Genomic DNA, 13818 nt, shown 5'->3' on the forward strand with positions numbered 1-13818 from the left:
GGTAAGCTTCAATTCGTAATTTAGAGTTTAAATTCTGAGTTTGCATGACTAGTTTTCGAGTTCTTGAGATATTGGGTTTCAGAAATCAAAATGGGATTTTAGTGAGTTATTAAGCTAGGTTTATGTTGGATTGAGTTGCTAAAACCATGTTGGAGTCTTGTGATCAATGGGTTTTGGAATTAGGGTGCTTTGGAATGGTTTTTGGCAAGGTTGGGAGGCTAGAAATGGTGGTTTTTCGGGGCATGAAGGGTTGGGCTGCATCTCTGTTCTAGAGTGTCAGGGCCTTGCAAAGCAAGGAAGAGCCAAGGAGGCTCTACAGTGGGGAAGCGCCGCGGCGCCACAGGGCAGGGCCACGGCGCGTGTCTGTCTTCAAAGAGGCTTAGCCTCTGTTTCAAGGGCGGGCCGCGGCCAGGTTTCAGGAGCCACAGCCTATAAGGGTATTTTTTTATCTTTAGGGGGTTTTTAATAGCGGGAACCTAACCTAGGCTGCTCGGGATCAATTCCACCACCATGATTGGTGGAATTCGATGTCTCGGAAGCTAGAACTCCACCCGGAAATATTAACACAATTATTAATTGTACTCCCTATCTTGGTTGTGACTAGGTGTTAAGCTAGGGCTCGAGAAGCGGATCATGCTCAAGAGGCGTCGCTCGTGATCAGTGAACTTGGGAATTAAAGGTAAGAAAACTGCACCCGGTTGTGGAATTATAATGGGACTAAGGGTACCCTATTTTGTATGCTTTATAAAGAATGGTATTACGCCATGTCAACAGTAAACCGATGGCCTAAGAGTGCCGAAGTTTACACTAGCGCACAGGGCGCGACTCAGCCACTAGTAGCTGAGGAGAACTTGTTATGCACTGAGGTTGGTTTAAGCGGGTCGGAGTCAGTGGGGTAAACATAGGGTGCGACCTAAAGTGTTGACCCTGACTAATATATGATTTGTTTGTTATTATTGTTTGGTGAGTTGTTATGTTGTATAGCTGGGTGATGATTAACTGACTCTTTGGTTGAATCACTATGCTTTGTAAATATTGTGGTATGTTAAGTGTATGAACGTGCTTAAGGGTTACCCAAATATTATTATTTCTTGTTATGTAACATGATGTGTTTTCTTGCTGGGCCTAGGCTCACGGGTGCTACGTGGTGCAGGTAAAGGCAAGGGCAAGCTTGATCAACCCTGATTTGGAGAGCTATGAGAGCAGAATGTACATGTTCAGCTTCTCAGCCACCACGTTTAAGGGGAGACAGGGATAGGTATACCATAAACTTCTGTTTTGCCTTTAGAAAGGATGGTGGTTGTCTGTACACTGGAAATTTTGTAAATAGACTTTTAAACGTTATTTCTTTTGGGATCCCATATGCAAATGTTTAATTATAGGGTAGGTATGTGTTGAGACCAAAACCTTTTAACCCTAGCACTTTAATGACTTTAGAATTCACGTTTTTAACTGTTTGACTTGATTAGCAAGTCCTACACCTTTACAAATACACAGTGTAGCGGTCTTGGCTTGCCAGGGCATTACAACTTGGTATCAGAGCGTCCTAGGTTTAAGGGTTCCTGAAGACCTGTTGGACATGTACATTCGCTGCTAGAGACAAGCTCGATTCAGGGTTTGGTAATGTGTATGTATGCTCATATGCTTATATGCTTGGAATGAATTATGAATGTTGTTATTTATTGGATTAATAGGAAGTATGAGATACTGATAGGGCCTGGCCCTTGACTGCTGTATGAAAATATTGGGGCATGCTTATCAGCATTGCTGTGCATGTAAGTAAATGTTTGGATGATTAACTGCATACTGTGTGGGTGAATGCTTTTATCTTAGCTATTGTGTGGTGATGTTGGGGCATGCTTATTAGCAGTCGGTGCATGTGAATAAATGCCTATATTCTGATTGTTTGTGAATTGTTATATTCCTTTGGTGGATTTTGGAGAAGCTTTTACCCTGTCATCATGGTCTGATTGCTGAGTCGTTGATTGCAGATTGACTTGGATAACTATGCATCCAAGAAAATCTACACGGCTAGCCGGCACTAGGTCTGGGACCGGGGGTGATGACCAGGGCCAGATTCCTCCGCCAGTCCCTGAGAACTGGCAGTAACTTATGGCAGATATGCAAGCATGATTACAGAGTCAAGATGAGCAAATTCTCTTGCTGCGATAGCAGGCTCCATCAGGGAGTGCTGCCCCTATTGTACCACCTGCAGTGGTACCAGTTGTACAATTAGGAGAGATTGGGAACAGGTGGGAGCCGTTATATGAGTGGTTCATGAAGCAACAACCCCCAATCTTTGAGGGAGGACCTGACCCATTGAAGGTCGAGCAATGGCTGACTATGATTACTACTATCCTGGATTTCATGAGGATCAAGGGACATGACAGAGTGGCATGTGCCACGTATATGTTGAGAGAGGATGCCCGCATCTGGTGGGAAGTGGCCTCACAGACCAGGGATGTCACTGCATTGAGTTGGGAAGGATTTAAAGATTTGTTCAGTTAGAAGTACTATAATGTTGCCATCAGGGTCGCAAAGGTTAATGAGTTCGTAGGATTGGTTCAGGACAGCATGACAGTTACAGAATATGCCCTGAAGTTTGACAGACTCACGAAGTTTGCACCAGACCTTGTGCCTACAGATGCAGCTAGGCAAGATAGGTTCATTAGGGGGCTTAATGCTATGATAGCCCGGGATGTTAACATTACAACGGTACCTGGAGGAACAACTTATGCCCAGGCCGTTGAGAAGGCTCTTACCGCTGAAGAAGCAGAGAATAAAATTTGGAAGGAAAGTGCAGTGAGGCGCGAGGGTCGCAGGGTGGTGCCTCCTTATTCTGGGCCAGGTAGGGGCGGAGGCCCCAGTGATTTCAAGAGAAAGACCCCTAACACTTCGACCGCTGCTGGTTCTGATAGGAGGGGTCGGGGTGGTCAGGGCGGGCGTCAGGGCAGCGGTGAACCATGGAGGAGTTATCCGGAGTGCTCGAGGTGTAGAAGGCGCCATCAGAGCGAATGTCGGGCCAATGCTTGCTATATATGTGGCACGGTGGGGCACCTCAAGAAGGATTTCCAACAGTGAAGAAAGGGGAAGTAGGAAAAGTGGACAGGTTGACTCCAACTCGAATGTTCACCTTGACGCAGGGAGAGGCTGAGGCTAGTCCCTAGGTAGTGACTGGTCAGCTTTCTAGCGCTGGCTATCTGTAACGACCCAAATTCGCTAATAAGGCTTAAGGGCCTTGATTAGTGTGCCGGGAGGGCATAACTGGGATTAGAATGAATGCTATTGATTTAAATGCGTAAATATATGATTAATTGTGTGTTTATGATAACTGATGATATTATATGATGATGTGATATAAATGTTTGAGATATATGCGAGAACCACATTATGATGTGGATAATTCTGTAGCCGGCGACTCGAGGCGATCTTAGGGCTAGATAGCGGGAAAAGTCACAACGGGGTATTATAATTGACTTTGGACAAGTCAGGGTTATTTTAGGTATCAGGTAGTGATTTAGACTATCGAGTGATGAAAATAAATAATTGGAGATATATTTGAAGTTAGGATGTCTAGGCGGGATTATTGGGGAATTTTACCGTTTTGGCCTCGGGGACGTTTCTGGCACCCCGAGCTTTGGGATTAGTCTAATAATCTAAGGATATACTTGGAAGACTTAGAAGATACTAGACATAAAAGTATAAACCGACCCTATCTCTCCTTCTCTCTCTTTTCTCTCTTAGCAAAGGAAAAACTACTGGAATTTGAGAGGAAACTGCTGGAATTGAGCTGTGTCTTTGGGAATTGAAGGGAATAATCAGGAGGATTAGCTCAGGAACTGATCAAGGTCTGAGCTAGTGCTAAGGTAAGTTTTGAATTTTTGTTTTTGGGGTTAGGAACCTAAAGAAATGGCTGAGTTTTAAATGGTTGTGGTTTTGACATTCAAGGTGGAAATTGAGGCTTGAAACTTTGAAGATAGGTCAGGGGTCTCTTGGAGAATCGATTCTACAGCTGAGGTAAGGTTTAATTTAAAGTTTGATGGTTGAATTTGAGAGTTTCCATGGCTGGTTTTGAGTTCTGTGGGTTTGAAATTTCAGAAGTTGGAATTGGGGTTTTGGTGAGTCTTGGGCTGGATTTGTGGTTGGATTGTGTTGCTTAAATAATTCTAATGTTGTTATTATCAATTGGTTTTGAGTTGAAAGGCTTTGGGGTGGCTTAAGGTGAGGTTTAGGGATTGAAAATGGTGGTTTTTTCTGGGTTCGAAGGGTCGGGCCGCGGCATGGTTCTTGGTGAGCCGCAGCCCTTCGAAGTTGTTGCATGCTGAGGAAGGAGGGCGGGCCGCGGCATGGTCCAAGCAATGCCGCGGCCCTTACCTGTTTTTGTGCCTTGGATGGCTCTGTTTGGGGGCCATGCCGCGGCATGGATGGCCTATGCCGTGGCGCTTAAGGGATTTTGGGATTTTAAGATTTTAGGCTTGGAAATTTAACCTAGGGTGCTCGGGGTTGAGTCTTTTACTATATTTGGTGAAGTTCAATGCCCCGAGTACTAGAACTTGGCTTGGAAACTCATTTAAGGTTGTTAATGGTGTCTTTCCTCATGGTTGTGACTAGGTGTCTAGCTAGGACTCGAGGATCGGATCGTGCTCAAGGAGTGTCGCCCGTAGCTAATTCATTTGAAAGCTAAAGATAAGAAAATTGCACCCGGTTATATGATTGTGATGGGACTAAGTGCTCCCGTGAGTTGTATCGTGTCAATGTTTGTATCACGCGCATGGGACATGTAAAAGCGGCCTAAGGGTGTCGTACATACTAATAGCGCGTAGAGCGCGATTTGGCCCCTGGGAGCCATGAACACTGGGATAACAGAGGGAGCAGCCTGTGAGCGTTAGCCCTGGTTATCGTTATAAACTGTGTATGTTATGAATTGATATGCCTAGTATGAGGAATACTTGACTATATTGAATGGTTATTTGACTGAGGCTATGTGATGCAATGTGAGATATTGACTTGACTACTTAATGCTTATGCTTTGTTGTTGTTGTGTTTTCTTGCTGGGCCTTGGCTCACAGGTGCTACGTGGTGCAGGTAAAGGCAAGGGCAAGCTGGACCAAGCCTGAGGTGGAGAGCTCCGAGGTGAAATGTACATAGCCAGCGGTTCGACCGCCACGGTCGAGGAGTGGACCAGGACAGGGATCACCTAACTGCTTGTTTTGCTTTAGTATGGCCGGTTGTTGTACATAAACCTTGTGCCTTTCGTAAACGGTCTTTGAACTTAATATTTTTGGGATCCCATGTAACAGATGATACTTTTAAATGAAAATGTGGCTTTTGAGACCAAAACGTTTTTAACCCTAGTTCCTTTATAGTTTAAATGACACGGTTTTATTTAAATGACTTGATTAGCAAGTCTGGCACTTTATAAACACACAGTGTAGCGGTCTTGGCTATCCAGGGCGTTACAATTAGTGTGCCAGGAGGGCATAATTGGCTTATGTGTGTGTTTATTAAGTTAATGTATGATTATATGAATGTAAATATGAATATATGTTATATTTGTGAGAACCACATTATTATGCGCGTAAGTCTGCAGCGTGCGACTCAAGGCGATCCTAGGGAGCTAGTTAGTGGGAAGTCACAACGGGGCTTAATGTTTGACTTGGGGTAAGTCAAGAGGTAATTCGGCTATTAGATGATTATTTAGGTTATCAGTTTAAGGAAATAAATATATGGAGATATATTTGAGGTTAGGAAGCCTAGGTGGGAATATTGGGGAATTTTACCATTTTTCCCTCGGGGACGTTTTCAAAACCCCGAGCTTTGGGATTGACTTAATTAGCTAAGGTTAGACTAAGTAAACAGAAAGCAGTGGAACAAAAGACACAAACCGACCCATTTTTGCCCCTCTCCTTCTTCTCTTCTCTCTCTTAAGGAAACTACTAAAAAACTTAAAGAACTCAACTGGAAATTTTGAGTTTTTAGCTGAATTTGTGAAGGATTAGCCTAGTTCTGAACAATGAGCACTCAACCAGGATCAAGGTAAGAATTGAATCTCATTCTTGAGCATTAGAATTCTGGGTTTTGGCTGAGTATTAAAAGTGTTTATGGTTTTGATGTTAAGGATTGAATTAAAGCTGAGAAGCTTGGGTTTTAGCTCAGGAATCTGTTAAGGAAGTGGTTCATCAAAGAAGGTATGCTTCAATTCTTAATTTAGAGTTTAAATTCTGAGTTTGCATGACTGGTTTTAGAGTTCTTGAGCTATTGGGTTTCAGAAATCAAAATGGGATTTTAGTGAGTTATTAAGCTAGGTTTCTGTTGGATTGAGTTGCTAAAACCATGTTGGAGTCTTGTGATCAATGGGTTTTGGAATTAGGGTGCTTTAGGATGGTTTTTGGCAAGGTTAGGAGGCTAGAAATGGTGGTTTTTCTAGGCACGAAGGGTTGGGTTGTAGCTTTGTTCTAGAGTGCCGCAGCCCTGCGAAGCAAGGAAGAGCCAAGGAGGCTCTATAGTGGGGAAGCGCCGCAGCGCGTGTTTGCCTTCAGAGAGGCTTAGCCTCTATTTCAGGGGCGGGCTGCGGCTAGGTTTCAAGAGCCGCAACCCTTAAGGGTATTTTTTATCTTTTGGGGGTTTTTAAGAATGGGAACCTAACCTAAGGTGCTCGGAATCAATTCCACCACCGTGATTGGTGGAATTCAATGTCCTAGAAGCTAGAACTCCACCCGGAAATATTAACGCAATTATTAATGGTACTCCCTATCTTTGTTTTTACTAGGTGTTAAGCTAGGGCTCGGGAAGCGGATCATGCTCGAGAGGCGTCGCTCGTGAACAGTGAACTTGGGAATTAAAGGTAAGAAAACTGCACCCGGTTGTGGAATTATAATGGGACTAAGGGTTCCCTATGTTGTATGCTTTGTAAAAAATGGTATTATGCCATGTAAACAGTAAACCAACGGCCTAAGAGTGTCGAAGTTTACACTAGCGCACAGGGCACGGCTCGGCCACTGGTAGCTGAGGACAGCTTGTTATGCACTGAGCTCGGTTTAAGCGGGCCGGAGTCAGTGGAGTAAACAGAAGGTGCGACCTAAAGTGTCATCCTTGACTAATAAATGAGTTGTTTGTTATTATTGTTTGTGAGTTGTTATGTTGTATAGCTGGGTGATGATTAACTAACTCTTTGGTTGAATCGCTATTCTTTGTGAATATTGTGGTATGTTAAGTGTATGAACGTGCTTAAGGGTTACCCAAATATTATTATTGCTTTCTATGTAACATGATGTGTTTTCTTGCTGGGCCTTGGCTCACGGGTGCTACGTGGTGTAGGTAAAGGCAAGGGCAAGCTTGATCAGCCCTGATTTGGAGAGCTCTGAGAGCAGGATGTACATGTTCAGCTTCTCAGCCGCCACGGTTGAGGGGAGACAGGGACAGGAATACCATAAACTTCTGTTTTGCCTTTAGAAAGGCTGGTGGTTGTCTGTACACTGGAAATTTTGTAAATAGACTTTTAAACGTTATTTCTTTTAGGATCCCATATGTAAATATTTAATTATAGGGTAGGTATCTTTTGAGACCAAAAACTTTTAACCCTAGCACTTTAATTACTTTAGAAATCATGTTTTTAACTGTTTGACTTGATTAACAAGTCCTGCACCTTTACAAATACACATTGTAGCGGTCTTGGCTATCTAGGGCGTTACACTCCATGTGCTGAACTGGATATGGTGCATAGTTCGCCACTGGCCATCCCCATATGGACCAACTTGTTGGGGGTGCTGGGGCCATATGTTGCGGCTGTGGTTGCAGTGGAGGCTGAGTCTGTTGTCGCAGTTGCTGCAATAGTTCCTCGACTTGTTGTCGCAGTCTGGCGATCTCTGCAATGTTGTCAACTGGCGGTGTTGGCGGTGCATTACGGCTGGCAGTAGCACGCACTCCCCTTCTGTGAACCAGAGGGGCTTCATTGTTCATCGGAGCAGCATTGGAGGCATTTCTGTTGGTGCGAGCAGATCTTCGGAGTGACATCGCACCAGAGTTCTAACAGTTGAGAGAAACATGTCAGAACTTTACCCTAATAGGCTCTAAGGTAAAACTTATTCTAAAACAAACATAACTCAGACCTATTGATTATGACTTCTTATGAAAATTATATGAATCTTCTTTATTATTAGAGTGGGTTTCTATACTTAGAAAAATAAGCCATCTTTATTTTTTTAAGTTTGTTTCTAATCATCCTATATGACTTAATTCTCAGGCTCGAAACTCATCTTTGTTCAAAAGTTAACCATATTGAGGGAGGGCTAGGATCAGTAAAATCGTTCCCACTACTATGGCCCCCTAACTCTCAATATAGAAACTTGATTCATTGATTTGTATCCACCCTCACTGAACTTAGTCATTATTTATTTTAGTTATTATTTATTATGATTTCAAAAGAAAAATCAAACTCATACATGATAACAAAATAACCATGATATTAATTTGGAAAAGAAAGTTTTCACTATTTACAATCATAAAAGAAAACAAATAATAAATTGAAATAAACAATGAAACTAGTCTATTCGAAAAATCGGGATCTTCTACATCTGATCCTTCATCTAGCATATCGTCTTCTATTTCTTCATAGTCATTATTGTCTTGTGCTTCAAAATGCCCTCGAGGAAGATTCGTAAAAATTCTATGTTTTTGTTCATTTGAAAATTGAAATTCCATTTTTGAAGGGAACCTAAGTATGAGAAAGTAATATCTCATAGCTACCGGCAATTCATCTTCATCATCTATCGTCTCCCAAATTTCTTCTAAGGCTGGAATCACGGTAGGATAATCTCTAAAAAGTATAAGTACTAAAACGTATTGCTTTGTTGATCTCATCATGATCTGCTTAGATTCTTGGAGGTGACCTATCTCCCTGTGGAACAAAAGTAATCTTTGAGTGATTCTTTCTAGCACTCCTACGGTGTTTCTCGGTTCTCTAATTCTTTTTAAAGCCTTAATGGCTCGGATATCCTCATAAGTTAATGCTCCATTCCTTCTTAACTAAAAACATAAAGACTAAAATCGTTAGCTATACTTGTAAACATAATAACTATAACTTAAACACTTACTTGGCGGTCAGATTCGGAGCTTTGAGTGTGTGTATCGAGGAGAACTTCATGCGAATGAACCAGGCTCTAATACCAACTATAATGACCCAAATATTCTAGACTTTGGACCATTAATAACTACTATACACAGACACTAATCTTAAGAACACATACATATGAAATAACCATAACTTTATTAAAAAAAACTGTAAAGCAAACGTTTAAAATTCAGGGTAGGATATGGGATCCCATTATTTGAAATAAAACATAACTTGAATCTTAAATAAACTTGGTTACAAAATCAAGTGCGGAAAATACATATAAAACATAACTGAAATGCCTAAAAACAACTTCATCCTCAAATCGTTCACGCAGTCCACCGAATCCATTCTCCCTCAATACACATTCCCAAGCCGCCAAGAATCTTCCCATCGCCATAACTTTTTTCCTGCACATATAAAACATAAAGGAATGAGCCTAATGCCCAACAAGGAAAATCTACTACAAGCATGAAACATAATCATACACATAAACTATAAACATATATCATATACTATAACACATATATCATAATTCTAACCCATGTACATGGTGACTATTGGGGTTTGCTAACTAAGCAACTATAAGCCTCAAACTACAATGAGGTTTGCTAGTTAAGCAACTATAAGCCCCAAAACACACATATATCATAACACATAAAATCATACTATAGCATAATCATAACATATTATATAACATAGCACATATCACATAGGAACTATCCTATTTTCCTTACCAAATACTGGGATGTGAGAACAAGGTCGGGATTTTGGAGCACTCCTAAAAACCATTAATAGAAAGGTGAGTATTCTAAAAGAAAGAGATGAAAAGAAATGAACTAAAAACAACCGAGAATATACTTACTGACAGGAAACCTCAAGTTCAAAGAACTTAGATGCCTAACCAAGAATAGAGAATACTGAGTTAGGAATTGAGTAGAGAAAAACTATAAAAACTAATGAAACAATACAGAAAGGAACTAGAATTAGAAATACCTTGAATGCACTATAACCAAACTACACCTTGATATCGGAATACACACTATTATCCTTACTTCCCAAGTGCTTAATAAGCTTAGAATAATAAAGCTTATAACCCCAACCCAAGTGTTTAACACTCTAAAGTAAACCTAGCAACTTGAAGGCTCTAAACTCAGCTTGAAGAATGAAAGAAATGGATGGTACTAGGTCCTATTTATAGAGTTCAAGAATGAAAAGATCTTCATTTAGCTTTAATAAAAATAATGACTTTTAATTGAAAATCATTTGAATATTCGTTCAGCAGAGGCTTAAGACTCGGTCAAAAAAGATTTTGGACTTATCAAGAGGTTATGGAATAAAATAAGCTCGGTTTCAAAATTATTCAAAATTCACGCCCTAGAGCCGATATATCGCCCATGCTAGGCGATATATCGCCTGGGCTGATAATCCCGAGGCTCGTCGAAGTGTTCGTGCGAAGTTACGTGTTTTTCGTATCCCCGTGTGGCGATATATCGCCCCCTAGAGCTGCGATATATTGGCATACGCTGAATTATTATACACGTAATTGCACTTTTTAAGCCTAATTTGAATTGAGTAAACAGCTTTGACTGAGTCCTATAACGATTTCAAAGCTGCTGGCAGACTCTGGGATTTTCAAATATTACTCTTAATAAACTATTCCTCAAAAATACTTAATTTCTCATTAAACATGCACATGACAAATGTCATTATCTTATTGGGTCTATCTAAACTTTATAGTATAATAAATACCATCTTCATAATCATTCATATTAATCAAACCTTAGGTTATAATTAATATTCTTAAACTATAGGTTAAACTTATAATATCTACAAGTGTTGCTACGAGTGTCCAACTAAGTCCCGGCTCGAACCAAAATCCACAGTAATAAACATACTACAACTACTACTAGCTATTACTGTTATTACTACTATCTAACTAGCTAAGTTAAGTTCTTGGAATCTACAAGATAAGTGGTCCACTACCACGTTTTCAACTCCTTTCTTGTCCTTTATGGTCAAATCAAATTCCCGTAACAGAAGGATCTACCTAATTAAACGCGCCTTAGCATCCTTTTTGGAAAGGAGGTATTTTAAGGCAGAATGGTCCATAAAGACTGTGATAGGTGAGCCAATCAGGTAGGAATGAAACTTTTCAAGTGCGAATACTACAGCAAGTAACTCTTTTTTAGTAGCAGAATAGTTCATCTGAGCACTGTTAAGAGTTCTACTTGCGTAATAAACAACGAAGGGCTTCCCTTCCCTTCTTTGACCTAAGACAACCCCTATAGCATAATTGCTAGCATCACACATGACTTCGAACGGTAAGTTCTAATTTGGTGGCTGAATGATAGGGGCGGAAGTGAGTTTTGCAACGAGTGTTCGGAAAGATTCCTTACACTTAGGTGTCCAACTGAACACAACATCTTTTGCTAGGAGGTTTGACAAAGGGCGAGCAATTGTCGAATATTTTTGTATGAACCTCCTGTAGAATCCTACATGCCCAAGAAAAGATCGAATGTCTTTAACAGTCTTGGGGGTGGGTAGCTTTGATATGAGTTCAATCTTTGATTGATCAGCCTCAATTCCTCATTCTGACACGACATGCCCCAAGACTATGCCTGATGGCACCATGAAATGACACTTTTCCCAGTTGAGTACCAAGCCTTTCTCTTTGCAACATTTAAGCATAGATTCTAAATTGAGAAGGCTTGATTGAAATGAATCTCCAAAGACTGTAAAATCATCCATGAATACTTCCATATATTTATCAATCCTATCACTAAATATGCTCATCATGCATCACTGGAAAGTAGATGGAGCATTGCACAAGCCAAATGGCATACGTCGGAAGGCAAAAGTACCAAAAGGACAAGTGAATGTGGTCTTATCCTGATCTTCTAAGGCAATCTCGATTTGGTAATACCCTGAATAACCATTGAGAAAACTATAGAAAGGATGACCTTCCACACGTTCCAATATTTCATCGATGAATGGAAGTGGAAAATTGTATTTGCAGGGCTCCATTTAATTTTCTATAATCACTGCACATGCGCCACCCAGTTATGACCTTGGTAGGCACAAGTTCCCCTTTTTCATTTTGTACCACTATTACCCCTGATTTCTTGGGAACAACCTGAGTTGGGCTAACCCATTTACTGTCAGCAACAGGATAGATTATGCCAGAATCAAGAAGTTCAAGACTTCAGTCTTAACTACTTTCATCGTTGGGTTCAATCTTCTTTGAGGGTCACGGCATGGTATAGCCCCGTTTTCCAATTGAATGTGATGGGAGCAAATTAAAGGAATAATACCTTTGATGTTAGCTATCGTCCATCCTAATGCATCTCTTTGTTCTTGCAACACATTGATGAGTTGGCACTCTTGTGTGGCATTGATCTTGGAAGATATTATGACAGGAAAAGTGTTGTCAACTCCCAGGAAAACATGCTTAAGACCCTCAAGAAGTTGGGCCAACTTTTGTTGAGGAGCTTTCTTAATGGAAGGTTTTGGTGTTTCTCGATCTTGAGGAAGTTCCTCAAAGATTGGATTCCAAAACATGGTTCTTCTAGTCTGTGAATGTTTGACGATTTCAGGGTTGATTTTAGACTCATCGGGCTCAGAACTTTCTGAAATTTGGAAGATGTGATTAAAATGATTAGACGTGTATTTCGCTTCGACCTCTTCCAAAATAAGTGTATCAATCAAATATGATTGGAAACACTCATCGTTATTAGGTGGTTGTTTGCCGATATGGAAAACATTCACTTCTAGAGTCATGTTCCCAAAAGAGATTGTCATGAGACCATTCCTACAGTTAATGAGTGCATTTGCTGTTGCGAGGAAAGGTCTACCGAGAATGATGGGAATTTCTGACTCTATACTCACTTCAGATTGAGTGTCCACTATGAGAAAATCAACAGGGTAATAGAATTTTTCAATTTGAATTAGGACATCTTCTACTATTCCCCGAGGTTTCTTGACTGATCGATCGGCCAGTTGTAGCACCACAAATGTGGGCTTGAGTTCTTCTAGACCTAACTGCAAGTATATTGAATATGGCATGAGATTTACACTTGCTCCTAAGTCTAGAAGGGCTTGACCGAATTCCTGTTCCCCAATTTGGCATCAGATGGTGGGACACCCAGGATCTTTGTACTTAGGCGGTGTCTTGCAGTCAATTACCGCGCTAGCTTGTTCTGCCAAGAATGCAATTTTCTGGACATGGTGCTTTCTTTTAACGGTGCATAAATCCTTGATAACTTTGGCATAAGCTAGCACTTGTTTTCAATTTGAATTAGAACATCTTCTACTATTCCTCGAGGTTTCTTGACTGATCGATCGACCAGTTGTAGCACCACAGATGTGGGCTTGAGTTCACCTAGACCTAACTGCAAGTATATTGAATATGGCATGAGATTTACACTTGCTCCTGAAAAAAAAAATTAATTTACTATGCAAACCTTTAATTGTAGAATTACCACCCCGGCAACGGCGCCAAAAATTGATATCGCCCAATAAACTCCTAAGCGGTCGCAATAGTAATCAGGCTATGTCGTATCCACAGAGAGGTAAAATACAAGTAAAAAGAAAGATTAGTAAACTAAAAATAATAAACTTTGAAAAAGAATATATATTTTTTTAAAACACTAAATAAACAAAATTGAGGAATTAGAATCAGAGAGAAAATATGGAAGACATAAGTTTCA

This window comes from Humulus lupulus, chromosome 2, assembly GCF_963169125.1.
Source record: "Humulus lupulus chromosome 2, drHumLupu1.1, whole genome shotgun sequence".
Lineage (NCBI taxonomy): Eukaryota > Viridiplantae > Streptophyta > Magnoliopsida > Rosales > Cannabaceae > Humulus > Humulus lupulus.